This window comes from Agelaius phoeniceus, chromosome 7 (assembly GCF_051311805.1).
Source record: "Agelaius phoeniceus isolate bAgePho1 chromosome 7, bAgePho1.hap1, whole genome shotgun sequence".
In the NCBI taxonomy this organism is placed as follows: domain Eukaryota; kingdom Metazoa; phylum Chordata; class Aves; order Passeriformes; family Icteridae; genus Agelaius; species Agelaius phoeniceus.
Window position 1 is genome coordinate 30,015,232 of NC_135271.1, and position 27,425 is coordinate 30,042,656.

The 27,425-nt window shown below is 38.1% G+C and overlaps 1 long non-coding RNA gene across 1 annotated transcript in view; it reads right to left on the bottom strand.

The window, feature by feature from the left end:
* Positions 1-18,843: 18,843 nt before the first annotated feature.
* The window catches only part of LOC129122645 (uncharacterized), a 99,272-nt gene continuing 90,690 nt past the window's right edge, over positions 18,844-27,425 (bottom strand). Inside the window, exon 7 of the long non-coding RNA XR_013183031.1 lies at positions 18,844-20,112. This is a non-coding gene — a long non-coding RNA (uncharacterized LOC129122645). The remainder of the gene's footprint in view (positions 20,113-27,425) is intronic.

Genomic DNA, 27,425 nt, shown 5'->3' on the forward strand with positions numbered 1-27,425 from the left:
ACTTGTCTGCGCATTCTTAAGTGGGGAAAAAAATTTCTCAAACAAAAGACTAGCAAAGAAAATCTTTAGAGGCAGAGAGAAGTTTACAAGTAGAACAAGCAGAAGGGATAGAAGCAGATATAAAGCCACTTAAAATGAGAAGTGGCCCATTTCCTTCATCTCATGATATATGATAGACCTGAGAAATTATCAAAATGCTTTCATTAATGCATATTTTGTAAGATATACAGAGCATAATTGTTCAGTTGATAACATTGTTGTGTTTTGTAGGGAAAAAAATTTGGTTTCAGTTGGACACTATGAATCCTGTTCAAATGAACATTGCAACTACTTAGTAACCTGCAGGTGGCCAGGACAATGAGTTCTTGCTTTTTTTGGTGAAGTTCTGTCTGCACCAAGTAAGGAAAGTATTTCAGTAAGACTTGCAGAGATTGAAATGAGTCATTTTTGAGCAGCATATTTATCTGCAGTATCCAGAGGTGACACTGCCTATGTGAATACATTTGACTCAGGCTGGAGTTCATAAGTAAAATTACCAGATTAATCAAAGCATCAGGCTAGCTTGCCACAATAGAAATGTTTAATTTTATATGCTAAGGTATTTTCCATTTTAAAGCTACAGACAGACTTAAGGTAGGAAGCCAGATTTCAATATCTAAAGTTCTTTGTCAGTTTAATTAGCTGTTGTCTGGATTTCTAGTAGTTTCAGAATCTGATTTTACATATTACAGTTTGATGGCTGTGGTGCCTAGGAGGAACTACAAAAGAGTACCTCTTCCAAAAATCAGATGAATTTTAGAGCTATTCCTAGAGGCATTTTCCATCTACATCATTGTCCTGCTTCATTTTGTGCCACTTTCAGTTTCCAGGTAGAAAAAATGCACGGATTGTTGTAAAATTCCTGAACATAATTTCTCTCCAAAACCCCTTTCAGACTTTATGCCTTTCCACTTCTGAGTAAGTGACAAAGACTTAATAGTTGTCCTGGTCAAGGTGTAAAGATAAGGATGCATTTCCATTTCTGTGAAATGGCAGCACAGACAGCATGATTCTTTACCTGTGTATTACACAGTTTGCTTATAGTTTGTTTATTCTTTGCCAAATATTTTGAAGACTGCATGTACCTAAATTTCCCAGCAGTTCCTTCACTACATTTTGCACACTTCTGTTCACCCCTGCAATGACCTCATGGGCTTTCTGCCATCTGCCATTATTCCTTTATTCTAATGTATGGTGCAGTCTCACATAATTTATGACTTTGCCTGATATTTAGTAGATAGACAGGATTATTGCCCACAGATGGCTGTGGTTCACAGCCAGAGGCATCTTCACAGAACTAGTGGGAAGAGATTTATTCATGTTACCATGTGACTTCTACTGTTAGCTAATTTTAGCTCTGGGTTTCTCTTGATAAGTTAAAATGAAACAAGAACTCTGGGTCAAATTTATTATTGCCTCAAGTGATGCAGTTTCATTGATTTCTGTTGAGTCATACCTGTATGTCAGGTGGGAAATTAGCTGTTAATTTTTTTTCATTAGTAAAATAAAATATGTGAGAGTATATTTTAACTATAATGCCTGTGTGCAGTTACAAATACTTCTGATCTTTAAGCTGCACCTTTGGAGCAGAAACAACAGAAAAGATTTATAAAGTCATACAGTTGTTGCCAGTAGATGACATTGTCTGCCAGCTTTACATTTTCTCTGCTTCTTTTTATGGGCCACTGGAGTCATATATTCTGTCATTCTCAGTGTGAGACTCGGAACATTTCTTTGGCAAAGTCAGGGAGACTGGTGTGTTGAAAGTGAGCCAACGCAGTCAGGAGGTTTCATTTGTACTTGATTTTGAGACTAGTTCTTGCAGCAGATAGCACATGAAAATTTTATAGTGTCTTTTTGGTGTGTTTGTTTCATTGCTAGTGAAATAGTTGCTGCTGAGAATTTAAGAAATCTAATTAGTAATAAATATACTGAGTTGAATCAGTGGCTTTTCTAATATCTGCAAATTCTATTCAGTATAGTGCAGCCTTAAGTGGGTCTATGTTATAACATTGCAACTACCAGTACACAAATTAAAGTGCCTACATATTTTCTTGCTGTAGACTGAAGCAGAAATTCTGAGCCTCCAGGTTGTAATCTATAGGGCGTTTATAAGCAGTTGGGCTTGAGGGGAATGGTGCTTGAAAAAAAAGCCATCTGGAATACACATTTAAGATTCTGCTATGGGAGAGCTAGGAACAGAAGTAGACATTGGAAAATGCTGCATTCTCACCCTGCAAGGTGCTAAGCATCCTTTCCATTTCACTAGGAAGTCAGTGGGAATCAGTTGCACTCAGCGCTTTCAGCTTCATGTAATTCAGGAATGCCATATGTAGTTAAATATGTTAAACCAAAAGGTGAAGTAAGTAAATATGCTAGGTGAGGTTCTGCCAGCAGAGTTATTGATGACAGCATCAATATAAATTCCCACTATTAGTCATTACTTGCTTTTGTTATGACAAAAGCAGTATTGGCAGTATTTTTAAAGTTTTGCTTTTCTGTGTTGAAGCTAATCTGGACTGACACTTGTGAAGAGCACATCTGATCATACTTTCTGACATCTATGTTCCCTCTGTTTTGATAGAGCAGCTTTTAAGCCATTGCACTCATTTCTCAAAATGGGACAGTATGGGTAAGAGTAAGAACAGAATTTCCATTCTGCTCCTTACTGTGCAGCCTGGTTTTCGAACATGCTTGTTATGGATGAGAGAACAGAAAGATAAAGGGTGAATGTTTGCATGTGGAGGATTTGCAGTTGTTTACTTTGATAGTATGAACTCAACACTGTTTTTGTCCTTCTGTGGTCCTTAAAGTTGAGCTGGTACAGAAAAGAATGCAGAACATGTCCCACTGGAGGCTATAAAGCCTGTGTAGGTGGGTCAGCACATCTGAGTTCGCTGTTTCAGGTGCAACACCTGCAGGATTTAACCCTATGGAAAACTATCTCCCCACCCTTTACTGAAGACATTTCTAGAAGGCACAGGCTAATTTCAGATTTAACATGTCAAGACACAGAGAAAAGTCACTGACACAGCAGGTGCATTTAAATACGACTGTCTAATTACACAGTGATGCAAGTTTGCTCCCAAGAAACTAAATGTAGAGTGTCATGGCAAACATGGTATCTGCCTGTCATGCTGTTAAATGGAAAAGCAGTATTTGGCAGTAAGGCATGTTTCATGTATGAAACCATAAAAATCATGGTGTGATAAACATCTGATCATACCCATTCCTAATCTGTGCTGGTTTCAGTTGGGGTGGAGTTAATTTTTGTCACAGTAGCTGGTATGTGGTTATGTTTTGGGGTTGTGCTAAACACAGAGTTGATAATATAGTGATGTTTTTGTTACTGCTGAGCAGGGTTTAGATAGGGCCAAGGCATTTTCTGCTTTTTGTACTGCCCCAGTGGTGAGGATGTTGGGGGTTTGTGGGAGGCTGGGAGGAGACACAGCCCGAGCAGGTGACCCCAGCTGACCAACACCAAGGCATATTCCAGACCATACAGCATCATGCTCAATATATAAAGTGAGGGGAAGAAGGAACTGGGGACATTCGGAATGATGGCATTTGTCTTCCCAAGTCAGGGTTACATGTGGTGGGGCCCTGCTCTCCTAGAGATGGCTGAACTCCTGCCTACCCATGGGAAACAGTGAATTAATCCCAAGGTTTGCTTCGCCTGTGTGCACAGCTTTCACTTTCCTTATTGAATTGTCTTCATCTCCACCCATGAGTTCTCTATCTTCTACCCTTCCAATTGTCTCCCCAATCCTGTTGTCATGTGAGTGACTGTGTGGGGCTTGGCTGCTGGCTGAGGTTAAACCACAAGAAGTACATACACTTATTTCCCTTCTGCAGACTTGGGGGTTTGTAACATGTATGCAGGTTGTTACAGAGAAATGTAACTTCTGAAATTTGAATAGGTATTTTAAGGCTTGATTTCAAGCATATTTAGTTAGTTTTGATTTGAAAGTTGTGCAATAGAATTCTGAATCAGTTTTCAAGTGACCATAATAGTAGAGGATTACAGAGCAATGTTCTGCAGCTACTGCTAGTCTAATTCTGGCACATGGAGAAGTTTACTGGTGGCTAAATCTAAATAGAGCTGGAGCCTAATTGTGTGCTGGGGGTGTGAGGCAGGTCGTTTACATACATGATCCTGGCTTGAGGGCATCTTTCAGTGATAGAAGTGTTTTCTTGCCATTCTCACATGCCCTATATCAAAATTCTTTGTTTCAATTGGCAATTCTGCCTTAGACAAATGTTTCTTTATCTCTACTCAGTTGTTGAAGTTTAAGGAGGCAAGCAAATGTAGAGAAATAGAAAATGCAATAAAATACTATCTCAAATTATAATCAGACAGCAATTGTTGTTACCTATGGAGAAAATCTAAGTAGTAAGTGAGAGTTGTTGCATCTTAAATGGATTGTGTTATTTATTAATTTACTTGCACAGTGAAGTACAGGAATTCACATCCCTTGCATGCAAAATGCTACACAGTAAGATAGGCAGGTTTGTTCTTTCCATCTTTTGCTTAGTATCCAGTTCAATACTCACATTTACAAATTTTTACAGTCAGCTTGCTGGGGTTTTTACACCTGCTTTTGCCATGCTTTCTCCTTTACACTGACTAGACCTGTATGTAGCTAGTAGAGTTGATTCTGCAATGTTGAAATCATTCAGAATTGCAATAATTTAACCCAATAATCAATGAATGTTTTGAGATAATATGTATTCCCCAAAAAGCCATTAGAGGATGCACTAAATTTTCTTAGCACTCTCTGAAATACCTCTGCTGAGAAGTAAAATGTTCCTGCAATGTACACATTCAGTCTAAGACTACCTAATTAATGACTCTAAATGCCATCTTCTCTTAATCATGATGGAGAAAGGCTATGTGTTTTGAGCCCAAAAACATTTACTGAATGACAAAGCAGATATTCAAAGCAATCCAGAACAAAGACAGTGAAAATTGTATAATAAAGAAAATGAACATTCGCGGTGAATCTTTTAATATCTGTGTCTGAGATCCATCTTCAGTGAGATCCCTCGGTGTTCTTATATCAATCAACCAGACAAAAATTGCAAAGTGAAGGGTGTGACTCATGTGCTCACTGGTATATTCAGCCAAAATTACAGAGCTGAGCAGATCCCATAATTTCTGGCTTTCCAGCACCGTCTCTGGCTCCCAGCATCACTTCATCATCACCACCCTGCCAAGAATCTCTACATTCAGCAGTCACTAAAATGTCACATATGCAGAAACCATTCATCAACCTCAGACTTAGCTTATATAGGTTTTATTTAGGGCAAACATCAATCCCATATCATTTCTGTTGCCCATATCCCTTTATACATTCACTCTCTAAGATTCTGCTGCCATCTGTAACCAGTACTTAAGCTCAAATTAATTTGAGCCAAGATACTTCCTCTGGGAGAGAAAAAATTTTTCCTCTGTTTTTTTCATGTTAGTCATAATCTGAAGAGTCTGTCCTGGAAGATGAGATGGAAATGGACTTGATATCCAAAGGTGGAAATGGATGGTGAAAACTGACTCTCTGATGAACAAGAAATGCAACAGATGGTTATTACGTGACCTAGTATAAGTTATGTCTTTATTCTCATGCATTTTTCTGTTTTATATTCAGTGTTGTTTTCCCTCCTTGAAATATTACTATCTCTGTACTGACATCAGTTCTTAAAAATTATGTTTTAATTTGTTAGGATTGTCTTGCAGACTGCTACAGATCCTCCCTAATTCTTACTAAAATATTGCTGTGCCAAGATATTCAGTTTCTCAAAAGAATTTTGGTAATTAATTTATTGCTTACCAAATGTTGATTTATAGTTCACATTAGAAGCACCTTTTTTAAGCATCTTCTAACTATTTAGAAAATAACTATATATAAAAAAATTATCTGCTTTTGTTGCTTATTACTATCTGATGGGACTGCATATGGCCACACTGCAGATATCTTTCTCCAAACAGTTTTCTGTAAGGCTGAATCCTTCTGAGACCTAGGAAAACTTTGTGAAATGCTGTGTTTTCTGGAAGAGAGCAGTTCACTGCTCTTCACAGACTGCTGATTCTGGTCATAGCCATAAAAGGCCTAATTACAGCCTTTACTGGAAACCCTGTAGTATCCTTGGCACCTGCTGCTGCTGCACAGTGAGTACTTTTCTTGTTGCACAATGGATCTGTCCTTTTCATTGCTCAACAGTCTTCCTTATCACACCTTCAAACAAATACCATTGTTTCCTGGAGAAAGAATGTTTAAAGGGTGCTGTAGCATTCACCCTTCCAAATGGCAGAGCTGTCTCTGTGGACCTCTGTCATGCTAGAGGGCTCATTCCAGTGTACAAGTACTTCCTCCTAACATAATCAGGAAAGGACAGCTAATACATAATTTCATGTTTTAGGTTGTCAGGTGGTTCTTGGCTCCTTAGAAGCTCAGATCACTTCAAGGACAGCAGGCATTTGTTCCTGATGTTGAGCACTACGCAATCTTCCTATACCATCCCCTTCTATTTTAAAGGGAAGGAGAAAGGTGAATTCTCAAAGAGAATTACTGATTATTAAATTTTCACTGAACTAAAAATATAACCTGCAGGAGTTTAAAGCAACTTGCTGGCACTGTTTAAAAGTGGGGAAGGTAGCAGTTCTGATCAGATCCTGCTTGATCAGAAAGTTAATGGAAAATGGTAGGAAATACAGCCTAGAAGGTTCTGGAACCTATTGATAATTAGACCAAATCTGCCATCATTTTTAAATCAGAAATTTTTGTGCCAAGTTCCTGGTATTATACTTTGTAGTGAGTTTCAGTGCAACTCACTGAGTTTTCTGAAAACTTTTTTGATCAAATGGTTCAGCTGTGAAAAAGAGAAGGCAGAAATAAAACCAAAGCTTTGTGAAGAGTGTACAATGGTCTTTAGTTTCAAATTCAGGTCTGGGTCCAACTTTTGAATTCCTGAAAGTCTCTTTGAATCCAGTCTGTTGGTTTAGGGCACAAGGTAGTTCTAGCAGTTTTTTGCAGGTCTAATTAGGAGCTTAATTTCTTTATGAAAGAAGAATATGAAGTTGATTTTTTTTCTCTATTTCTTTTATAAGAAAATCCTATGTCCTATGGGGCAAACCAAAGCTAAGTTTAGATCCTGTGTCTACACCAATGGATAGGTGCAATCAGACACTTCTCACAGCATAAAGGGAAAGAGAATGGACAGAGACATTATTCTGTTTTGGTGTCCAGACCTAGGAAGATTGGATATCTGGGGATCAGGGCTATGAATTTACATACATAATTAATGGGACACTTTCTTTTTGCCTACAGTGAGCTTGCATGTAGTCCCGTTAGGAAAAATTACTAATTCTAAGACTATATCTCATAGTCCTTGGGCACACACATGCCAACTCTGAGTTTGGGAACGTAACTTTTTTCCATTGATCCCAGAGTAAAATATCTTGCCTGACCTCAGAACGTGTTGTAAAATTTATTACTTACAGAAGTTCATGGTGGTGCCAGTTACTCCTTTCTCAGTATGGGCCACATCAAGCCCAAGCACTGAGTACCCATATCGCTAGTGAAAAATGGCAGCCTGGGAATGCAGTGCATTTATTTGGGATATAAGTGTAACACTGAGTCACCAACATAGCTTTCTGTATTTTGTTGAAATTTACAACATTTTTGTTCTAAATTCAGGGTGGGAGAGGTGGGAGGAAGTGTTGTACCCCTGTGCAGTATGGTGCCAGATGACCTTTCTGCCTGAAATAGTATGATCTGTTATAGCATGTTATTGTACAGAGAAAGTAATTTAATGCTACCAGTAAGTTGTATGAGAAATCATATCGTTAAAGGTTGAATTGGAGTTTTGCAATTTTTACTTTTCATCTCCTTAAAAGGATTATGTTCTCCACTCTTGTGTTGATGGGCTGAAGTAAAGTCATAAAACCAGTTACAAAATTTATATCTAGCAAGTTTTTTCCATGTGGAAAAAAAATGGGAGATAACTATACTCATGGTCTGGAAAAGCTGATGGAGGAAAGAAAGGAAAGTTACTGCCAAGTAGGCAGTAACAGGTCAGACAAGAATGACCCCAAGCCTCAGTTATAATGCCTGCTACTACAGCCTCTTCAGACCACCCTCTTAGGTGATTTGATTTATGTGATTGAATATAGCCAGGATTGGGCTTGAAAGACAACTGAGTATCTCTCGCAACTTCTGAGTATGACAACAGAGCCCGAGCTAGGAGGCCTAGTTTCCTCCTTCCCTGGAGATCAGTTGTTTGCCAGAGACTTGTCTACCTGCTCCATCGCTCTTTCCACCCCAGCCTCCTACATACACCCCTGCAAGCAGAGTAGGCAGCCATCACTAGGAGCTCAAGGAGCTTGCTCCTTGCAGTGGTCTTGATGTGGAACTGCTCTTGGAGATGAAAGTCCCCATTGCACACCTGGAGAGGGGAGAGGCCTGCCTGCCTTGCCAGCTCTTGCCTTGCCTGTGTTCTCTGTTCTGTTCCCTTCACCAGCCAGTCCTTTGTCCTTTCTCCAGTATAGCTACGGTAGGTGGCCATGGGGCCTTCCTGCTGCTGGCTTCCCGGAAGGGAAAAAAATTCCTTGGTTCTGTTTCTGCCATATGGAAACCAAGACTATGGCTGTGAGAGGCCTGGACAGATATGAAACCTTGCCTCTGTATGCTCTGCTTCTGTTCCTCCCAGTGGCAAATACATTTATGGCCTTTTTCTGAGGGGTGGGGATTTCCTTAAGCCATGTGCCAGAAGACCAATTTCAGCCTCTGAATCGTGTAAACTGTATAATAGATGATGTGTTTCTGAGCCTGTGGTGAGGACAACTTTGTGGTCCATGCAGGAGCGACTTGGAGGACTGTAAGAGGGGCACCCAGGAGCACATTGACTGTCAGGCAGGGCCTCCTTTGCTGGGGATGGGAATTGTGGAAGAGAGTCTTGTCATGTTGGCATAAGGCCTTCGCCTTGAAGGCAGTGGGCTTGTTGGGGACCAACCCAGTTTCCCTGGAGCATGAGGGAGGAATACCTGAGAGTCTGGGAGAGGACTGTGGGCTCTGTCCAGGCATCCAGAAGACTGGGGCATGTAGAGCAACAGCAGTCAGCACCTGGCATTTGGTCTTGGCTAGACAGTGCTTTCACGGGAGCAACCCACAACAACTTTGCCTAACTCCCCCTTCCCCACCAGTACCCTGGAAATGCAGGTGACACCCCATGTTTTCTTCTGAAATGTATTTTCCAGCTTTACTTTTATATCCATCCAGTCCCTTGGGATCTTATCTTCTATTTCTATCTGCATGTATGGTTCCCACTAATTAATAAAGGCTTCCACTTTGGTGGGCCTTCTTTTTAGTTTCTGATGGATGCACCATTCTTGGAAGAACCCGCCTATGATGTTCTAGAGAGAATCTTGTGGGCATATTAAAGGATCTGATCTTTTCACTAGTAAAGTGAAGGAAAAAAAATGTGCTATCACCAGTATGCCAATTTTATTTGTATTATAGCACCTCAGGCTTGTAATTAGGTAGATTGTGCTGAATTCAGTGAAGTTATAAAAACCGAAACATTTATTCAGTAGCTTTGATTTACCCACTTAATCATTTACTTGTTTGCAAGAATTATCTGTTCTGCATGCACCTGGAGCTTTTATTTTATTACACTTTGTGATCTAAAATTTGGCTAAAAGAAAAACCCTCAAGGTTGACAAGGACTAGGATTGACAGAACTGTGGCTCTTTGAAATCCCTGTTGTCCATTTAAATTTTAATGTTTCTATCATTTGTTCCTCAGTGTAAATTAACAGCCATGGCAGTGTGTTGGGTTTCTTTTCTGAAGTCAAGACTTTAAATTTAATTCAATAGCCTAGATTTACAGCTATTCTATATTTCACAAGGCAGAATCAATAATGTGACTGAAGTGAAGAAGATAAAAATTTATGGTATCTTGCAATTTAATGGTTGAAAAGATGCAATTGGAGAGATCATAAATTGTGAAGGAGTTTATGCTTCATTGCTCCTGATTCAGTGCTTGCTGTTAGAACTTGATTTGTGACTATTCACAAGGTGTGATTAATGGTGTGATCGATGCTTGCTTCAGTGCAGTAAAGCAGTTGTAATGCTCTTCATTAGAATAAATAAAATAAATTGACTGAGGCTTTATAAAAACTGTGTAACATTTAAAATCTAAAATGTCAATTTTTTTTTCCTGTTACAATTTAGGTTTCTTCAGGCAGTTTCCACCTACATCACATCAGTCATTGTCATTCTTTTTGGATATTATAGAAATCCATGTGGGTTTGGGTTAGCTTTATGCAAAGCTCAGTGAAGGGGAAAAAAAAAAGATTTGAATAGGGCTGACTAGAGACTAAAATTTCTCATGGCTGTGTTTTGCCATCCTGGAAAAGTACATGTATTCTCCTTTAGCACATGAAAGTTTAAAGGAATCAAGGCAGAAAATGAATCTTTCCACATACAGCTCTACTAAAACCAATAAAAATTAATAATGTTCATTGTTTTTAAATGGGATGGATGTATGATTGGCACCCTAGCAGAGACAATGAAGATAAAGAATCCTTTTTGAATGGTGTTTTTTTGGTTTAAGGATGTTCGTTACATAATCCAAAGCTATCTCACAGTGCGCTCTAAAACAGTCAGGGGAATACAAGAAAAATGCAACAGCCATGAAAGGCAGTAGAATGTAATGATTTTAATGTTGTCGTTTAAAGAATTTGGCTCCAGGAGAGACAAACAAGAAAATAGGGTGGAGGATGCCTTGTGCTGTTTAAATCCCCTGCAGTATATCAATCATTTTTAAGTTTTAAAAATATAAACATGCTGTGTAAAACCTTGGGGGGAAAAAATTGTACCATGGAACTTAGGGGAAAAAATTCTACTGTAGTTTGAATGTAGGGCTCTTTCATTTACTTTTGTTTGCCTTAGAGAGAGATAAGCCTGTAACTAGCTGGAAAAGTTTATCAGGTTTCCACTGTGCTCCCTTGCTCTGATTTTCTTTGGTGTCCTTTGTCATGATGTGTGTAGAGATTTCAGGTTTGTGTTTGATTTTAAGAGGAACGATAGGTAAATCTAAAGTTACTAGACAACAAAGCACCATTTGAACAACAGCAGTGAACTAAATATTTCCTATAATTTTTGTATCTTAGAATACGCTGTAGCAACTCCAGGCATCAATGATAGTGCATTTTCTGATTGGAATTGCAAAGAGAATGAAAAACATAAGGAAACTAAAAATGATTTTGAAACATATAGCTATCTCAAATTAATGCTTCTATTATTGCACACAGTATTTACAGACTAGCAGTTGTAACTTCACGAAAAAAAATCTTAAAATAGATCATATCCTGTCTTTCAGTAGTCTGGCAGAAATTCAGATGTTAACTACAACACGTTCTGACAGTAAACACATGGTAAAATGTGTGAGACTATAATGTAAGTAGCTACGCTTTTATTTTATAGATGATTTTTTGCTCCCTCACTGTCAATTGAAAAGCCAATAATTCACGTAGACATGCAAGTTTCTGTGAATCATAAAAACTGGGCTGGGTAAGAGCAGACACAATGTAGCTGCAGCCATAGACCCCAGAGCATTGTAGCTGAAAGATCCCAAGAGCCATGGCGCTGTAGTGGGCCCAGAGGTGTAGTTACATGCTGCACTCATGGTTAGTTGACCACCTGAGTTTCCCTCTATCCAACAGCTATGCAAAAATGTAGGCCCACAAGGAAATGTCAAGCTCTAGTTGTGCATAACAAAACAGAAGGTTGACTCAACCCAAAACCCGGCTGTGTGGTAGAAAGAATACCTGTGTCCCCACTTGTTTGGTTTGATTGTGGGTTTTTTTTCTCCCAAAATTATCATCATGATTTAGGACGAAGCAATAGCATGGAACCCTTAGAACCTGCTGTTTTACTTTATCATTAACAAATGCATCATCAGTCTTGTTTTATATAAAAGAAGACTGAGGCATTGACCAATTTCTCCAGTATAATATGCCAAATTTGCTTCAGTGTGCTTTCCACCATCTCTTTAGACCTGTACCATATTCACAGAATCAGAATATGCTGAGTTGTAGGGGACCCATCAGAATAATCCAGTCCAACCCCTGGCCCTGCACAGCATGTCCTAAGAATCATCATGTGCTTGAGAGGGCTTTTGCATTCCTCTTTTCAATATAGAAAGCCACACCTATTTACAGAGTGTCAGAAAGGATGCTATGATAGGATTTTGTTCGGGACTTTTTGCTTGCTTTCAACTGTTAAAAAAAAAAATCTGTTAAGTAAGGATGTTTCCAGCTATTCAGGCATTTTGCAGGTATATTCAGCCAGAAATACAAGGGCAGTATATAAAGACTAGATTTTGTTATCAGGCTGATGTACCATGGTTTCTCTGTATTTTTTCAAATGCAACATGCTGTAAGAGAATGGCTCAGATTAGGCCAGGTACTGAAAGCAATATGACAATACTGAGGAAGCAGAATAATACAGTGCAAGGGTTTTGGGAGGGCTGAGGCACTACACCATAACTGCTTGTTGTATCTATTCTGACCTCCTCAGAAAGAGCTGCATTCTACACTGTGCTGTGTATAGGCATTCTCATCAGGCTCAACCAGCACTGGGGGTTTCACCTGGCAGAGGAAGTGTTTGTAAAAGAGGAGAGGGTTTAAACTGAAATAGCTCTTCCACATTGCCCTTCACAATGGACTTTTCTTCTTTTATTTTCCCTCCCCACTAAATGTCTTGCTGCAGTCTAACTTAGTCCACTTCAAAGTGGGTTAGACAAAAGGGTTACCCCTCAGGAAGAAGGAGATTGTTCATATAGGAAACTACATGAACTGCTTGGAATACGAAAAGGATGGATTTACTAGTGCTGGTTCATCAACACACAAAGGTAGCAATGTAGTCCATTCTCAAGCTTTATGTGCCCATGACATACTATGTGAACAACGAGACAGTTCGTGGTTTCTATTAATTTTTCCTCCAGAGGGAAAGTTTTTGTTTGTTGTCCAAGCAAATATATTTCCTTCTTGTTTGGGTAACATCTGCAAATGTTGGCTTCTCCCTTGAATCAAATATTCTCTTCTCTGTTTTCTCTTTCTTTGTAACAGTGTCAGTGGTGAAGATTTAACAGTACCATAAAAGTCTAAGTGCTTTCAGTTCCGATTCTTGAATAATTTCAAGTTACAGTCAGAAAGACTGAGGCATGGCACAATTTACCTAAAGCTATACTCTTATTTCCTTGAGCTTAATCCTGCATCTTGTCAAGTGGACCATTCAAGCATGAGGGAAATCATGCCTCTATACCCAGTGGTATCTTCCCAATTTTTGAAGGAGATGCTGGCTCTCCTTGTAGTAGCCAGCAGATGCTGCTGCAGAGCATCAATACTAAACGTACTCTTGCTATTTTTATTATATTTTTATTTTTATTATTGTTAATGCTGAAAGGGATACCATCAATTCCTGTTTAACATTTGTGAATTTGAGGTGGGCTGATGGGGTCTATTTTTTTTGTTTCATATGATAGAGTGCTCCATCTTGCCTTTTCTCTTGCTATTTCTTTCCTAGTTATGAGTGTCTCTGTCCAGTGTCTATCAGTTTCTTATAGATCCCTTGCAGTTCATTATGGTGTTGCTCAATTTATTAGGACCAATCATGCATTCATACTTTCTTTCATCTGAAGTGCACTTTTAAATGTTAGACTACACACTAATCAAGTTGAACATAATAATGAGAGCACGTTCACATTGTTAAGGTAAATGATCCAATGCATTCATAGTGAAGACATATTTGAACTACAGTTTGTGCTTTTTGTCGCAATATTGAACATTCTGGACAAGTATGAATTGTGTTGTTTTGTAGCAGCTTTGCAAATATGTGATTATTATTGCATTGCTGGCAGAAGTCTGGATATTTCATTGTAGCTTTGTGATAAATTTCGAAGTGCAATTCACTGGGGAAGATTTTATTGTGTAAATTTTTTCCTATAAATTAGAATATTAATACATGAATGGCACATCAACCTGTACATACATGCATCTTTACACTTACCATAGTGACTGCTGCATGAGGCTGAACTTGATACTATGCACTTCTTCTCAGGGAAGGCAGTAGCTATTTATTAGCAATTTCAGTGTTGTTAATACAGCCTGTGAAGCTGGTGAGTGGAGCTAAAAAAAGTAAATTACTTTGGAGGTAGGAAGATGGGAGGTAGTAAAGGCATTAAAACTTTCTTTTCTTCATGCTTAATGGGGCACATTTTGGGATTTGGACATTTTGCATTTTTCCATTCCTCAGAAAGGGAAAGGAACTGTTTGATGCAGTTATTAAAATTCCATAGAAGAACCTAAAGGCTCTTTGTGCTGTGTGAGGAATTCTGGTCCAGGGCTTCTGCAAAGAATAAGAAACTTTTACATGAGTAAATTGGTCTGACTGCATTCTTACAGAGCAAGCAGAATTAGGCTTCAGCTTTGTAAAAGGATGTCCAGTCTTACAGCACTAAATGCACAGATAATGATGGTGGAACCTGTGCAAGGTAATCTAGCTCACATGGGTAGTGGCAGCAGTGACCAGTAGCAGACATCAGTGACCACAATACAGTCCCAAGGCCCCAGTGGTGTTTGTCTGCTGGACCCAGGCTGCTCAGTAAAGGTGCAGCAGAGCTCACTGTTCTTGCCATGCCTTCCTTCTGGAGAGCAGCAGAGTTCCCAGGGCAATGAAGTTCTTTGTTCTGTTGCTGCTTCATAATGTGGGTTGGAACATTTTCTCCTGAGAACACTTCATTGCCTAATGTCAGTAGACTTATGTCTACCTTTAGGAAATATCATGCCAGGATGCAAGTGAGGTGGCTCCCATCTCTCTCATCTGCTATACCTCTTAAGGAGGTATAGCAATCCCTTCTAAGTGGTGTGGACCAGATTTTTCCACATTCTGAAGCAAAACTTTCCACAACAGTTAATTTAATGTAAGTTCCACTCCCAGAAATATATCTGTACTGGAGATCTTTCATTGCTGTTATTATGACTTTCCATGCATCAGTTAAGTGTCTCAGCATGAGGTTCAGCTGTGCTTTTAAGTCATTGTTCCCATTTTCAAAGCTGTAGTTTCATTTCTGTATAAAATTCTAGACTAATCATATCTCCTCTAAAGTCACATGGGCAATTGCACATTAAAGACAAAATTTGGCCTAAGCTTTGCTAGCTTTTTACAGGCCAGGGAAAATGATGAAAGAAAAGGGCATGAATCATGGAACAATCCAAGCCGTGTACCAAAGTCTCTAAGCCAAGTTTCTCAGAGCAACAGTGTATCCTCTCCACATCTTTCACCTCAGAATGTCCGGAAAACAGGATTCTACAACTTAGGACATAGCAATATGAAAAGAAAATTTTCACTCTGAAATCATGTTTAGATATAAATGCAGTTTAGAGTGCAGTGGCCAAAATATTTACAGTAGGTTATTTATCTTTTTCCACTCCTTATTTTGTTACATTTTCTTAATAATTTTATTTTTTAAACTACTATAATTTACAAGGTAACATAATTGGTTTTCATTATTTTGGCTGTACCACTCCTGTTCATAAAATAAAGTAAGCAGTAAAAAATGGGCACTGTGCCCAAACTCTCGAAGTTATTTATATGTCTCGAAAATCTAAACTGGAGGAGGCAAAGGGAAAATTTGCATTTCTTGCAGTTAAACAAGTTTAACATCTCGCTGAAAGAGTCAGAAAGCCAAGCCCAAATTGCAGTGAGCACATGGAAACTCAGTTATAAATGCTGAACTTTAGTAAATATTATCTTACCCAGCTGATATGAAAACATTTGTGCAGCAAATAAAAATAATTTAATTTGTGATATTTTTTTCAAGAGAAAGGCATAATGCATCACCTGGCTGTACTTCATTTTCCTTCTACAGATAAATCAGTGTCATGCACTGTGAGCCCCTGCAGCGCTGTCAATGAGCCACAAATTCACATGGTTTCTGCAGACTGACTGAGACTGAAAGGTGCTTTCAAATATTAAGCTGCCCTGCTTTAATGCATCTGATCTCTTTGGTCAGAGAAAATCCTAATTAGAGAAAAGCTATTCCTGATGACCCTGTAACACTGTTTTTGTAGGATAAGTACATTTTCTACTGCTTCTAATTTCAAATAATAGAACCATAAGTTTCACTGTTTTACTTAAGATGACGCTGCATAGTCTGATGCATCTCTTTTCTCAGGTATTCCATCTGTATTCTCCTTTCTAAAATTCTGCTCAGTGCTATTGGCAGATTTTTCACTGTTAGTAAAATTGTGGCTGTTGCTTTTTAAAAGAGAGAGCGTCTTGTCTCTCATTTTGATTCTACTCTAATTATTGTTTCTTAGGGTTTCCCTCTCTTGCTGTTTCTTTCATTCTTTCATTTTATTCTTTCTCAATAAATATTTTTCCCTGAAAAGGTGGAGATCAAATAGTTGTTTCTGAAAAAATTTGCAGTTTACAGTCTAAGCCCATGTTTACCAATGCTGAACTTGGTAATGACTTTGCGGGTCTCTCAGCAGCACATTCTTACGTTCTGTAGAGAAGGGGGAAAGTAAGTATTCATTCTTTTCAAACATAACATTCAAACGAGCTCCACCAGTTCCCCACCTTTTTTTTCCATTCATTTGCACTTGAAGCAGCTCTCCTGCATGGCCTTGTTGCTGTACCTGACAGCTCTGTTGAAGGAGGGTGACAGTGTTGCCAGGCGTGATGAGTGCAAAGTTCTTTGGCATGGAAAATCAGCTGTAGCATTACTTCTGTCTCTTTACTTGATGAATAGGATACACTTGTTGCTGGATGAATGCTCCGTTCTTGAAGATCCAGCTGGCTCCTGACCTGCCTTTATATCACTCATGTGTTAAATAACTATGCATTTTTAATTCTTAATAAAAATATTATAATACTGCCTGTATAAGATTGATGAGATTCTTCTGATGCTACTGTACTACTTCAGTTTTGCACATGAGGTGTTGTCATATTTTAGCACCTTTCACTTGCTTTAGTTTAATAATCTGATAGTTTAAAGCATCTTTCAGATACTTTCTTTTTGGTGATAGCAGATTCATCATCTGAGAGGAGAGATGATCGTCTCTGATTCATCATCTGAGAGGACAGTTTTCTTCTCTAAGGTATGCAAAGAGGATCACGGTGGAGGGTCTCTGGCAAATTGTCTTTTTTTATTTCTATGTTGTCTCATCTGGAAAGTGAATATCTATGTTTTGTAGCTTTTGGTAGAAAAATTTTCCAATCAATTTCTTTCACTTTCGGAAGTGGACTGGTTATTTAAAGGTTTGCTTCTAGTATTTTCCAGACTAATTTGCACTGGGCATGCCCTTGCCATGATAAGTAGTTTGATTCCTCAAGGTAGTACCAGCTGAGCTGGTATGAAACAGAGAATCCTTAGAGTATTCAGTGAGTCTTCAGAACAACACTGTGAAGGCTGGATAACTATACTGGCTAGCTGGGTTGTCCTAGTTCTGTAATGAGCTTAGTTAATTCTGTAATCTCTGCATCCCTCTCAATTGTATGTTACAAGCATACTCTCTAGCACCTTAATTTTGTCCTCATTTTTCTTCCTTTGACAATTAGATTAATAAAAAAAGATGCAATTTTGCATGCATTCAGGAAAAAAACCCCCAACAATGCAGCCACTTTTAAGCCAGGCTATTTACCAATCCAGATCTATAAAGAAAAAAAATTTGTAAGTGGAAGTGAGTTGCAGCTTAAGCTCAAACTCAAGTGCTGCCATCTGTCAAAATGAAATAGTTGCATTTATACAGAACTCTACACCCAAAGACCTCAATGCTAAGATTATTAAACCACATAACATCCCAGAAAGGGATCTAATAACACCATATCTGTTATAGAGGTCAAGGAGATAAAACCGAGTTAAATTACTTGCCCAAGAAATAACTATCTCCTGCTGGCAAGAACAAGAAAGGAACTAATTGACCCCATCCTTCAGAATCTGTTTTAATCTTGAAACAATTCTGCTTACTTATCCACAACTATTTCACTCACAGTTTACCTTAACACATTTTATATAAACAGCCAGGAAACTGTAACGTGTCTGAATTATGTAGCATGTTTTCCAATACAAAGAGCCCATTAAACATATTCATTTTTCTGTCTGGCTCCTCCAGTTCATAGTTTCATCTCCATGATAAGGTATTATAAAGCCCTATATTGTATTTTTCATTTAGAGATTTATAGACTGCAATTTTTTTCTTTTCCCACCAGCTCATCCACTACACAAGCTAACTTCATACCTCATTTCTGCCATTGATATGGCTATTTTCTACAATGTGAATGAAATACCTGGTGTGATAAATATTGAAGTGCATCTGCAGTTTCATTTTCACATACAATTGACACTTCTCAAAGAATAAAACCATTGCTGCAGTATTTACTAAGTGTCCCTATTTTAATTCTGATCTTCTTGAAGAGTATTTCAATAGATAAGCAATTCAAGCAATTCAACACAGTTTCTCTTCATTTATGACCACGTTGTATTATTTCAACATAATCATGCAGTAATAAAATGAGTTATGTTTATGACACACCATTCATATTAGAAAATGTGCATATAGATACCACAATAATTCTAATATTGCATTTCACTACCTTTTCAGTGACAGAAGAATGCACTATTCCACAACACTGAGTTACAAATAATGTACAATATAATCCTGCTGAAATACCTGTTCGCATTTTAGTTTTGCAGTGTTGATAATCCTGTATTACCAAGAAATTAAGATGTTTCAAGTCTGTGTATTTTTGACTGCTGTTTATTTCCACTTTTTTTACTTTGTCTGTTAGGTGACTCGTCATCAGATTAACTTAGTATATTAAAAACACACAAGTACAGTGATGGATATTAGTGTGTGAACTCTCCTAACAGTTTAACGTAGCACTTCTTTTTCTGGTCGTGCAGAGGTATTTCGACAGCTTGTCTTTGCAAATAGGTTGTCTTCATTCTTATTGCTAAGATAGTTTGCTTGCTATATTTTGTAGCTGCCTTTCTGGAGAAAGGGAAACCACTTATGTTGGTTAGAAAGGCTGAGGGTAGGAAATAGGCTGTTCTGTCTGCCAGGGTTATCAAACTGTCAGGGAAATACGCAATGGTCCAAGACCCTTGCAGTCACTACTGTGCTTCACTGCCTGTAGCTGTAACAATCCTGGTGCTTCAATGGGACTGGTTCTTTCACATGGCTGTTTTTTGCACCACTGCTGTAGTAGAATCAGTGAAGTCTCTTTTGAGTAGAACAAAGTATTAGAATCCCTATAACTTATGCACAGCCTCTGAGTAACTCAATAAGCTCAATCAATGATGAATGGTAACTCTTCAATAGGAATCCTGTCAATTCTGGTAGAATTTTTGACACCCTCTTTATCTATTTTTGATCAAATCTAGACATGTTTTTTAGAAGAACAAAACACTTATTTAATGTAGTATAGCTATCACTCATTGTCATAAATGTGAAAAGTTAAATGACTATTTTTCTGGTATAAACTCTTAGTTTTATAACCTAAATTTCAAGAGGAAGGGAGAGATAATTGCAGTTACAGGGATTTTGGCACACTGGTTATTCAGTTTTGAATTGTTGGACATGAACAGGAAATACTGTGATATACAGATTTATTTTTACTGCCTTTATGCTAAAGACAAACTCAAAATTCATAGCTATTATTTCTGTACATCCTTCAGTACTGCCTGGGTGAGCCAGGTAAAATTAATTGCAGAGATTTCTGGACAGGATTTGCTGGAGCAAGGAATTAACCAAAAATAAGTGAAAAGGTAGTGGGCAAAGAGAATAAGCATCAATGGCAAAGAAATGGGTAACTCCCAGAATCTTCAATTCATGGCAGGCCTCACTTTATGAGGTTTGGAGAACCTTCAGCACTTGCAGAGCAAATGTGGCAGAAAAGGCAAAAAGTTACAGGATGTTTTCTGGCTGGAGTTAGACTTTCAGCAACTTTTCTTGCACATCATAATGGTGAAACTTATTCTCCCACTTCTTGTACTGCACAGTTCAGCACTGTAAAAAACAGAAAAGGATATTTCCTTTTTGGCATTGCAGTGGCATCTCTTCTTTAAATGCGCTTCAAGGCAAAGCAATAAAGGGAGGTGCCAAACATACAAAATGAATGTTTTTTTCCAAGATTTGAAACAATGGAAACCATAAATATACTAAAATCTGTAGGTATTTTAAGTTTGGTCTGTGATAATCTCTTCTGATTATTAATCATTACACTGATATTGCAGATGACTGAGTAACATCACATATGATTTCAGTCAATTGTATTGCTCGTCTTGATCTGGAAGAGGAGAAGCAATTCAAGTTAATACTAAAAGAAAAAAAAAAAACCAAAAACATTTAGGCCTGAAGTTGGTATTAGAGAAGTTTGGGTCAGGTAGATTTCATGGGTTGTCTCCTGTGTGGACTGGTGCTTAAAGTAAAATACCTGCTTGGATACTTCTAGGCCTGAGGCATGGCTTTACCATTTACTATAACAGCATCTACTTTGTTGGCAGTGTTCTCAAAAGCACTTGGAAGAGAAAACAGAGAAATAATTATGCTCCTTTGAGCTGTTAAATCTAATTAATTTCATTGATGATCTTATTATTTCTGATACTAATGCCTGTTTTTCCATTTACTTTCATTCTCTAATCCAGCAATGCCTTCACTGTTGAGATTAGTGAAAGTTTTAATAGTTTTCAGTTTTAACTATTTATTTAAGACGATTATATTGTAGTGTTTGCCTCCACTTTTGTTATTTGCTTTGGATGTTTAGTGCTGTAAGAACCCAACTTTGACTCAGTCTGCAGCATTCACTGAAGAACTAAATACTTGATATTTCAGAGAAAGGAAGTCATGGGATATGTGTCTTTGTCCTGGACTGCAGAGTGGGAGAAGAAATTTTTAAAAGGCCACCATAAAAGCCATTGGAGGTAGCCTGTGGGAGCTTTAGCTTGTGCACCAACTCTGAGGTGTCCAGTTCCTCCCCTGCTACCTGCCAGTGGAGATCTTTTTACAAGGGGACTTCACTGGGAAATTTCAGCATAAAAGGACTGTGTGGAAAAACTAATACAACCTTAGAATCTTGTAAGGTTTCTATTGCTTCCCTGTTTCTACCTGTGGACATTTCCATTATGGTCTTTCTTCATGGTCCTTTGAGAGTTCTCACCTGATGTGGACAGAGTCACAAAGCTGTGAAGGTGACTCAAGGTCTTTTGAAACACTTATGTACAAAAGGAGAATCTCCACAAGGGTACAAAGGAGATGTTTCCACATTTGCCAAAGGAAGCAAGTGAAATCTTCTAGAGAAATGTTCTCTGGTCATTTACAGAGGTGCTTATGCATTCTTGTATGTCCAAATAGTGACCAGCATATCTGAGGAAAAAGCTATTACCAGAGTTTAAATGCACAGACCTAGACACATGGGCTCAGGGGGAAATGTGCGTTCCTGAGAGTTCCATCTTATTTTGCAGTTTTATTTGGCACTACAAAATAGAGCTGTTAGAGACAAAAAAGGAAAACCTGAAGAAAATTTAACTTAGATATTGGGACATTAAAAGCACAAAAAAAAAATGGTTAATGTTGACTTCTTCCTGCAGTTCAGGAAAAATATTTTTTTAACATATAAGTTCCACTTAAAGCTTTGCTTTAGAATGCCTCCCTGATGTGCTGAAAGGTTCAAAGGAGTGCTAGGTAATAACTAGTGCAGCCAAGACACAAAATTACTGCATGGTGAGCAAAAGAAGCAAGCAGTGGATGCAGAGCCTCGAGATGGGAAATACATTTTCAGACATTACTCCTAATTTTCTATAACCATCTGTTGTCAAATCAAGCACTGTATTTCCAGTCTGGTTTAGAAGGAATAAATGCTTTATTTGCTTACCTGCAGTATAGTATTTTGTTGTTATTGTTTTGCTATAGTTCTGGTTATGGCAAATATTTTGCAACTGGCTGAATGAAAGGGCAAAAAGAGATGTTGCCGTTCTTTTTTCCTCAGAAGCCCAACAGTCTACTAAGGTGTGCTTCTGGACTTGCTGCCTTTTTGCTTGAAAGTGTTTGAAGCATATTATGTCCATGAACTCCAAATCACCATTGTGTGCTCTGTTAAATTTCCAAAAGGATGGGGGAGATAGGAGATGGATCAAGGAAGATGCCCTTTGTCCTTTGCAGTTAGTTCACTTTAAAATACACGTAAGTGTCTGCAGGAAAAGTGGCTAAGATGGGTTAGGAGTTTAGAGTAAAAGCTTTGGGATGCTTGGATCCAAATGTTAGTATTCTGCATACAGCTGTCTAATAAATCTAGATAACAAGAGATTACAGTCTAATGGCCTATGTTAGGTATATGCATTGAAATGAATCTTTTTTTGTATTTCTACTGGATTGTTAATGTGAGGAGAAGACAAGTGTTCCAACTCTATGAATTTACATTCTCTTCTTTTTTTTCTTCCTAAAATAGCTAAGTGATTTACAGATTTTTCTGACCTAAAATTATACTTTTTCTATTGTCAATTACAGTCCAACAGCCAGATTTGCCATCCTATGCTATTGCAGTACAAATTTTAATATCTCAAAGTAATTGTTTTACCGACACAAATGTTGATTCCTGGAACCCTTTTGGCATCTCAGTGAAGCAAAATTCAACAGATATAATTTAATTATATATGTATCAAATATCTATCCTATATATTTCCTTTTCCTTCAGAATTCCTTCAGATAAAAAGAACCACCTGGCTTTCTCATATATTGATAAATTTTTATTGAGCTAATTTGCAGCCTAGAAAACAATGATCCAAGAAGTTAACTAGCTGCCATTGTTAATCCCAGGCAACATCATATGTAACAGAAGAGAGGTCAGAAGATTATTCTGAAAGTTGTAAGTAAAGCTCTGGTAGAGCACTTACGTGGTGGTAATAAAAATAAAGCTTTCAAGGGTGCTGTGGAAAGTTAGAGGTGACAGGCTGAACTAATAAAACCAGCAATCCCATAGGTAAATGAGTAAGCAGAGTGCTTTTTCAGCCCAGTATCAGCTTAATACATAGGCTAGAAGAGGAGGGATAGTGTAGAAGTATGTAGTGTCCCACGTAAACCTGCATTTTGTGGGACAGGAGAGGAGATGGTTGCTGGTTTATTGGCTGACCTACACTTAGAGGAGTTAGCCTTGCCTTGGAGGTGACTGCTGGAATTTTTTCCTATATGGAAGATACTCCAAATCTACAAATATAATTTGGTGAGAGGAGGCCAAATTTGGACCTGTCAACCTTGACACATCCCTTAAAATATTCCAAATGATAGTAATAGTGTGTAAGAGAGTTGTAACAAAGAAGAGATTTTCAGCTCTTTTAACAGAGAGCTATATAATCACACTTTCTTGTAGAAGCATTCAGTGTGAAGATCTGTCAATAGAAATCTCAAACTGTGAATATACAATTGCACTTTATTATTCCTTTGTTATTTTGTAACTACATAGGTATGACAGACAGAAACTGATGTTAAAAGAAATCCACAATTGTCAGCGTGTCACATGCATGAATCCCACTGCTGGAAGTTATTCAGTAAATCAGCATCTTTGGGTAGGTACACCAAGTGCTATATTTTAACAAAATGTTTTTGCTCACAGTAACACTCAAGCTCATAATTTAAGGAGAATGAACATCCTAAGGTTTTGTTACTGTAGAGCAGAGCAGACAGATGGTGCTCTGCCTTGCACGGAGCAAACAAGGAATTAAACAGGAACTAAACAGTACCAGATAAAAGGTGCTGAGGGGACAGAATATGTAGGGAAACCTTCAGTTAGATCCATTGCCAAGGCATGGCAAGGGGAGACCACATAAGCAAGTAAGTGCTGTATTGTAAAACAATAATCATGTGTAAGACACCCTAGGTTTCCTCAAAAGTCCTTTAACTTTCTAAGGAGTACAGTAAAAGAGTACACTGAGATCTCTAAACCTTCACCAGCACAATTATTTTTCCTTTGTGTCTTAAGGATATATGGTGCTACTGTTCTTGGCAGGGCCCAGAAACCAGCCACACACAAAACAGAGATAGATGGAAGTATCTGTTGAACATGAAAGATGAAGAGACGGGAGCAAAACTCTGCCTGAAGGGTCTTTTTTTTTTTTTTTTTTTTTTTAAGAATTAACTTCATTTTGTGTTAAAATTGATTAGTGAGTTCTTTATTTGGAGTTTTGGGGAGGATGTGTTGGCTGTGTTTTGTCTGCCCGCTCAAATGAGCTGTTTGTGGCAGTTGTATAGCATTCTTTTCTTGCCTTGTGCCAAACCTTGGTTGCCACTCCCTGTACCTGTGTTCAGGATCAGGAGTTTCCATTTTTAAGGTGGTTAGGGTTAGAATTCCGAAGATTGGAAAAATGTGTTTGTTAGGATGTGCATGTAACAATTACCTCAACAGTCACACTTTTCTGAAAGCTAGTGTCTGTGCTATATTTATTAAATGCATAGACTATTAAAGGAAACAACAATTCCGTTCCCTTAATCCCATTTCTGACAGACCCACGTGCAAATCCTCTGAGAGAGCCATGCACCTGTGACTGAGCTGATGGAGCAGCAAAGCAGAGAGGGGGCCTGAGATCAGCTTCCTAAACAACCAGACCTCAGTGAGTGACAGCTTGTTTGTGTCCTGAGTGATGTGCGGGATCTGCTTCGGAATCTCACAATGGAACTGCTGCTCTGTGACAGTGACCGTAATGTACTTCAATTCAGTCCCCCCACAGGAGCAACAAAGGCCAAAAAACCCACCACAAGTATGCTTAACTTCAAAAAGACAACTCTGTGAAAACAGAGAAGCCCACTAAAAAGAAGCTACAATGGGCCACTAAAAGAATTAAATTCTTCCAGGCAGTAAGAAGATCTCTGAAGTAGGGACACAGCAACAGAGCATGCCCCATCCTTTGGGAGAGACTTCAGAAAGGGTGAAAAGAGCCTGGCATGGCTAATCAGCAATGGAAAAAAAGCTAATAGAAGTAAGAAAGATCATTTAGAAAACCAAAGCTGTGTCTAAACTAAGTAAGAAGGGCTGCATACTAAAGACTAAAAATAAAACTGTAATCAAAGTAGCCAAAAGAATTCAAGGGCTAACCAGTGTCAGGAATCAGAATTTTCCCTAAACATTTCTGATCACTTTAGCACAAGCAGATGATGACCAGCACATAAAATGTCAAAATGGTTATGCATTTTTGTACTGATATTTGCTGTGAGTCAAAGTGGGGCTAATTCCACATAGAAACTTTTTAAAAATTATTTTAAGGAGAGAAGGAGATATCAGCATTGGTCTGAGGAAAGATTAACAGTACCAAAAGGGAGACCTCTGCTATTTAAAAATACATGACAAGTTTGGTGTCAGTGTGATGTTCTTCCAGATTGTAATAATGAGGATCAGTTGTGAAAAATTGCCAAAGTGATTATCCCACTGTATAAAGCCGTGATGCACCAGGACATTGAAAATTAGGTGTAGTTCTAGACACGTCATTGCAAAAATGAAGTTTTAGAACTGGAAAAAGTTCAGAGAAGGGCAGCAAAGATGACTTAACCAACAACTTCTGTGCAGAAGCTGGGAGGCCTGATAGCGTTGAAAGGAGGCAACAGGAGCAGCTGTATCAGAGATGTACAAAACCACAACTGCTAGCAAGAAGGTATGTGCAGATTCACTGCTCTCTCTTAGAGTGCAAGAACATGTGAAAGGAATGGGAGAGAGAAGTTTAAAACAAGAGGAACTTCATGCCATGGATAAAGGACCTTTGCAACTCGTTTCCAAAGGCTTTAATAACACAAGTTTTCATGCAATCAAGGGGAGACCAGAGTTTATGACCGGAAGGATGCTACCTTATGTGTGTAGATAAAGCACAACCCACTCAGAAAATCTCCTGAGCTGAAAATATTCAGAAACTATGCAGGTATTAGGGGGGAAATATCACACGTTCTTGTGTTGGCTGCCGCTGACCACCTAGTCCGATTGAATCCTTTCTCTGGCCCAGTGTGGCTTCTCGTGTGTGTGATCACAGGTAATTACAGATGCATACTTTGCACATCCAGACAGTTGTAACATATCTTGCTAAATTAAATCGTGGTTTTTTGAGATCAAAATGAGATTATAGTCTTAATACTAAAGTAATACCATGACACTTTTTACTTAGTGACTCACACTACTTTCCTATAAGGTAGCTGCTAATAATGAAGTTGCGTGTTGGCTGTGAGAGCTGAGACAGTGGTGTCTTGGCTGTGGGGACAGTGTTAAGTGGGCAGGTTCAGTTGGTGTTTCACCCATTCACTCTTTGCCTGGAACAAGAAGCTCAGGTTCCCTTCTTTTCACCTGCTAATTTCAAATGAAATTCAGAGAGCTGATTAACTAAAAAGGAAGGAGTCCTTTTATCTCCAATAGTAGACCTTGTGCCTGGCTACCATTTTGCACTGTTAGTTTCCTTTTATGCTTATATTTCACTGGTCAGGTCACTCAGAAATATGTTTAGCATGTTTTTTTGCCTTACATTGAGCTATTTCCTAAGCAGCAATTTTTATTTGTGTAGTTTTAATATCTTTTAATACCTGAAAATATATAGATTTTTTAAAAAGTATTTAAGCATTTATTCATTTATTGAAACCATCTTTCCAGTTTCTGAGGTATTCTCTGTATTGTATTTGAACTTCTCAACAATATATTTTTTTCCTAATAGATAGAATTGAGAAACACATCTCAATTAGCTTCTCATACTGCTTTTTCTAACTGTTAAGAATAACTGTTCTGATGCAGCCTATATATTTTGTAATTAGGTTAATTACAAATGTTCTATGATATGATTTTATTTGAAAATGTTGATTGATACAAAGTGTAATTTCTCAAAAAGTATATGAGTCTTAGAAATTTCTGTTTAGCTGTGTTTTTTAAGCTTTATGATTTTCAGGTATTATTTTTTCTTTCACACAGGAATGAACACTCTGAAAATGAGGGATTCTGTGTTTTGCCCAGTCCTACCTGAGCCACACGAAGGGAAAAAAACCATCCTTGGGTAATTTTTTTGAGTTCTTTTGTTTTTTAGGTGACTGTTAAAAATACCATAAAGATGTTAATAATAGAATTATAGTTTAATCGATCCAAGATAGGGGATCAATATGTCACTCTCCTTAAGAAATTTAACAACTCTATAATCCCTTTTTGCTTGATACTCCACTAAGGTGCTATCTAACATATTTTTATTTTTTTAGAAACAACATTCATACTCTGAACTGTCCCAATTTGATTAATCATACGCAGATAATTAGTCATTCTGAAAAGAAAATGGCTGCAAAGGAGCACGCTGCCCTGAAGTCAGGCACATTTGGCA